The sequence below is a fragment of the Gambusia affinis genome, linkage group LG01, assembly GCF_019740435.1.
Source record: "Gambusia affinis linkage group LG01, SWU_Gaff_1.0, whole genome shotgun sequence".
Taxonomy (NCBI): domain Eukaryota; kingdom Metazoa; phylum Chordata; class Actinopteri; order Cyprinodontiformes; family Poeciliidae; genus Gambusia; species Gambusia affinis.
This window is the reverse complement of record NC_057868.1, coordinates 41570031-41576044: the sequence shown is the minus strand read 5'-3', so window position 1 is coordinate 41576044 and position 6014 is coordinate 41570031.

The window sequence follows — 6014 nt, the reverse complement described above, 5'->3', positions numbered from 1 at the left end:
CTCCCTGTAGCTCAAAGAATAGACTTTAAAATACTGTTGTTAGTTTATAAATCACTGAATGGTTTAGCACCACAATACATTAAAGATCTGCTGCTGTTGTATCAACCTTCCAGAACTCTCAGGTTCTGGTTCTGGTTCTGCTCTGCATCCCCAGAACCAGAACCAAACGAGGAGAAGCAGCATTCAGCATCTATGCACCACAAATCTGGAACAAACTTCCAGAAAACCGTAAAACAGCTGAAACACTGACTTCCTTTAAATCTCAACTAAAAACCCACTTGTTTAGAGTTTTATTAGAAACGTAATCAATTATAAATTTATTGATGGAAACTGACTTGATATTGTTTTTATTGTTGATTCTATGTTGCATTGTGTTTCTGTGTTTGATTTGATGTAAAGCTCTTTGAAATGCCTTGCTGCTGAAATGTGCTATACAAATAAAGTTTGATTGATTGATTGATTGATTGATTTCTGCTGGTTTTTACCTTTCTGTTTTATTTTTACTAAATACTCCTGAAGTTTTGTTACATTTTGAAATGGACCCGCTCAGCTGTATATGATTATTTTGTTTTTAATATATTTAATCTTTTATTCTGTGTGTGAACCTTCACACATTTTCCCTCTGAGGAACAGGACAGAAGTTTTTATTCTGTTTATTTTCATTTCAGCTTCAGCAGCTTCCTGATGCTAACCGAAAGAATTACGGAAGCCTAGAAGGTCCTCCAGATTTAAACTCCCAGCAGAAAACCTCCAGTTTAAACTGGTCTGGAACGTTTACCTCCCGTCTGGTTTCCAGACCAGGAAACTGGAAACCTTCCTGTGACGAGGCGGATAATCTGGCTGAGATAATCCTGATCTGTCTGGAGTTAAGCTGCTGTAAACACCAAGCTTCGTTCTCCTACTACTCTCCAATTAGGCGTTATCTGGAGTTAAAGCTCACATTAACTTCATTTTGTCTGTTTTTTACTCTCTTGCTGGGTTTCCCCAGGAGGGGGCAGCAGAGGTCAGACTACGACCTGCTGTATGACGTCATGATGGGAGGAAGAGGAGAGGAGTAGCAGCGCCTTGCTCAGAGAAGCCTGAGGAAACAGCGATGCTTTGATGCAACATAAAACTGTTGAAAATCCTTTCAATGTCACAAATAACAGCAACAGCAGAAGGATTCCAATCAAAGTCAATCAAATCTGGACCAGTCAAAGTATCATTCAAAGGGGTACCATAAAATTTAGAAACACTACTCTCAACTTATCTGTTTGTTGGAATGCACACGCAGCAGGAGCCGGTTCAGCATCACCACAGCCAATGATGGAGTCCATAGCAGTTTGATCATGAAAGCAGAACGGACCGTTTCTCTTCAACCTCTTCATCCAGCCTCTCCAACAGGAAGGCAGGCTGTTTCTAATGAAGGGCCATCATCTCTCTGTGTCATATTTCACTCAGGAATAAACCGAATGTCATTTTGGGAAACACATTTTCCTTCTGGACCCTTTTCATATGAATCCAAAACTCTTCAGCCATCAGAAGCCGATGGAGTGGACATTTCTCCCACATCACTGTGTACAAATCTTTGGTTTCCTTGCTGATCTAAATGTGGACTGGCTGCCCTGATAACACTCCAACCAACAGCAGTCCCCTGAGCAAAAGGTTCATTTTCCCACCAACAACAACTTCCAATGGAGCCAAAGCAGAAGGACAGTCAAACCCAATGAGTAAACCCACGTCAGTCTGGTAAAGCAGCATTTTGCCAGCCAGATGTTTAAGGTGAGGCCGCTGCAACGCTGTGCATCAACAGGAATGACGTCACATGTGTTTGTTTGTATCAGAGAAAAACCTCCGAACCTGAGAGTCATACACATTTTAACCAGAAACACGTGAATCAACAGAAACCGAGGCACTAAGTTTTAGCTGTACTGGTTTGGTTTCAACAGTCAAATCTTTCACAAGATCTTCTAAGACACGGGAGGACTCACTCTGAGCTATTCCTCCATTTTCAGGTAAATCTTAAATGTAGATTATTTAGTTTATTCGTATTTTTATTTGTTTATTTTCTAGCTGATTTATAATTAGAATTTTTGTTTAATTTGTTATTTAGAAAAAGTTTTTGGCTGGTGATTCACTAAATTAGTTAATTTCAGTTTGGGGCTGCACAGTGGTGCAGTTGGTAGAGCTGTTGCCTTGCAGCAAGAAGGTCCTGGGTTCGATTCCCGGCCCGGGGTCTTTCTGCATGGAGTTTGCATGTTCTCCCTGTGCATGGTGGGTTCTCTCCGGGTTCTCTGGCTTCCTCCCACAGTCCAAAAACATGACTGTCAGGTTAACTGGTTTCTCTAAATTCTCCCTAGGTGTGAGTGTGTGTGTGAATGGTTGTGTGTCTCTGTGTTGCCCTGAGACAGACTGACCTGTCCAGGGTGACCCCGTGACCCCGTGGCCCCGCCTCTGGAGAGGAACCAGCAACTCTCCTGACCCCATTAGGGACGAAGGGTGAACAGAAAATGGATGGAATTTCAGTTTGGGACGAGGCTGTTTCACGGTATAAATAAGTGGATGATTAGGAACCTGGTTTTTTACCAGCCTCAGTACCAGTACCAGAACCAGAACCAGTACCAGTACCAGTACCAGAACCAGAACCAGTACCAGTACCAGTACCAGTCTCAGTACCACTTCTTGTCTCATTACCAGTACCAGTACCAGTACCAGTACCAGAACCAGAACCAGTACCAGTACCAGTACCAGTACCAGTACCAGAACCAGTACCAGTACCAGTCTCATAACCCTGGCCGGGTCCTGGTGGTTCCAATGTTCCCGATGGTTATGATGGTTCCGATTGTTCAGATCCAGGTTCTGATCCGGTTCAGTTCCAAGTTCGGTTCCACAGTTTCTATCTGATTGGGATGAACTGAAGATCCAAACATCTATAAACTCTGAGCGAAGAGTTCTGCTCTCCCTCTACAGAACCAGAACCAGTTTGCCCACCAGTGGGAGGCACAGACATGTGAAAGGTTGATGGAGGAGTGAAGAAGTGAAGAAGTGATGAAGTGATGAAGTGAAGAAGTGATGAAGTGAAGAAGTGAAGAAGTGAAGAAGTGATGATTCTCTTTCATTCTGACTGAAACAACAAACGAGTTAAAGCAGGAAATCCTGAGAATTCAGTGCAGAGGATTATAAACGGCTTAATATAACAGCTTAACCTCACACACACTGACACACACTACACACACTGACACACACTGACACACACACTGACACACACACACACACTGACACACACACTGACACACACACTGACACACACTGACACACACTGACACACACTGACACACACACTGACACACACTGACACACACACTGACACACACACTGACACACACTGACACACACTGACACACACACTGACACACACACTGACACACACTGACACACACTGACACACACACTGACACACACTGACACACACTGACACACACACTGACACACACTGACACACACTGACACACACTGACACACACACTGACACACACACTGACACACACTGACACACACTGACACACACTGACACACACACTGACACACACTGACACACACACTGACACACACTGACACACACACTGACACACACTGACACACACTGACACACACTGACACACACACTGACACACACTGACACACACACTGACACACACTGACACACACTGACACACACACTGACACACACACTGACACACACTGACACACACACTGACACACACACTGACACACACACTGACACACACTGACACACACACTGACACACACTGACACACACACTGACACACACTGACACACACTGACACACACTGACACACACTGACACACACACTGACACACACACTGACACACACTGACACACACTGACACACACTGACACACACTGACACACACTGACACACACACTGACACACACACTGACACACACTGACACACACACTGACACACACTGACACACACACTGACACACACTGACACACACACTGACACACACTGACACACACACGGGTTCTGGACACACTGGACACACACACTGACACACACTGACACACACTTCTGGACACTGGACACACACTGACACACACTGACACACACACTGGACACACACTGGACACACAGAACTGACACTTCTGAGGTTCTGAAGGACACACTTCTGGACTCTGTTTCTGAACGGGTTCTGGACTGGTTCTGGACACTTCTGGAGGGCTGCGGTTCTGGAACACACACTGTGTGTCTGGAGGGACACTGAAGACACACACTGACATGGACTGAGGAACTGACACTGGGACACTCTTGACACACACTGACAGTTCTGGAGGATGGGGTTCTGAAGGGACGGGTTCTGGAGGATGGGGTTCTGAAGGGACGGGTTCTGGAGGGACGGGTTCTGGAGGGACGGGTTCTGGGTTCTGGAGGGAGAACTTCCTGGGTCAGTCTTGGTTCTGCCGTTAGTATCTGAGCTTCTTTGGATGAAGATGAGCAGAAGGTGAAGTCGTATCTTCAGTCAGAACCGCAGAGCCGGGTCTGGTACCGGGGTAGTGGCCCGGTACCAGACCAATAACCAGATGGACCCGTTTGGTCCTGCTCTCTGGATAAAGATGCTCTCCACTCCTCAACTGATGTTGCCATGGAAACAGGTGGGAGCACGTGTGACCGGATCAGCACCGCAGTAGCAGAGTTAATCCTTCCATTGTTCTGGGTTAATCAAACCGGGCCTAAAACCCGGAGGACTCCAGAGGTTCTGGAAGAGCTTTAAGAAAGATCGGAATCTTTCATCAAGTTGAGGAAGCAGGCTCAGGTTCTGGGTATTCAGGTATGCTTAGTGGCTCTGCTACAGGGTTCTGGTTCTGGTGTTGCTGCTGGCCCGGATATGTTCACTTTAATTAATGACCCAAAAGGTTCTGATTAAAAACTCCTCATGTAGCGATTTCTGAGCCTCCGTGACCAAAAGCTTCTCCAACCGACTTGGAGTCGAACTCCAGCTGTGGAAGAACGTTCCACCGCCTGAACCCAGTCAGAACCGTCATGGCGATCGGTTCTGACTGAAGGTTCTCAGCAGACTGAAACCTTCAGCTTGAGTTCCACAGAACTCAGACCGTCAGAGATCCAACAGGTCCAGCTCTGGTCTGGTTCTGGTTCTGATGCAGTCTAACAGGACAGAGAGTTTACTTCATGGACAATCTGTTCCTGTTTTCCAAGCTGGCAGTGAACATATCACGTCCACGTTCCTCCTGCCTCAGAACAGCTGGAATGCAGCAAAGCATTGTGGGAAATCCTGGGAGTGACTCCAGATAGGGTTGAACCTCTTCCAGAGCGATGCTTCACACAGCCTCCAGGGGGCGCCGTGACGGTCCCCATAGGGATAGAAAGACAGCCTGAATGTATGTGTGTGTTCTCAGGATTTAACACAGAAATCACGTCCTAGATCCGCCGTGGACACACAGATCTAGGTCACAGCTGTTCCCTACACACACACACACACACACACACCTCCTCCCCCTCCCTTGCCGCCTCTTCCTCACCTCCTCTTCCTCCTCCTGCTGCCCTCCTGTCTGACCTTGCAGGAGGACAAAGAGGACAGAAGATCTTTTTCGTTCTGCTGTCGGGTCAGAACCAGCAGAACCGACATTCCGCCTCCAGAACCCTAAATGTTGTATGGATCCAGGTCCAGATGCAAGATTCACCTGAAGCTTATTTGGACCGGATCCATGGAGCCTTTGTGTCACTCAGGAATCAGACATCCAGAACCAAACTGGATCAAGAACCCACTAAGATTCTGGTTCCGAGCCCGGTTCCTGCTGCTGAAACACCTCAGAGTCTAGATGGAGAAAAACTCCCAGTCTGAACCCAAACTGGGAACCATTTAGATGTTTAGAAACACCTTCATGTTGGGGCCGGAAACCCAAATCGGATTGTTAACTAGAGGAAACGCTGCAATATTCAGGTTCACACTCTGTGTCTGCAGGCAGCGCCCGCAACGGCTACGCCACGGC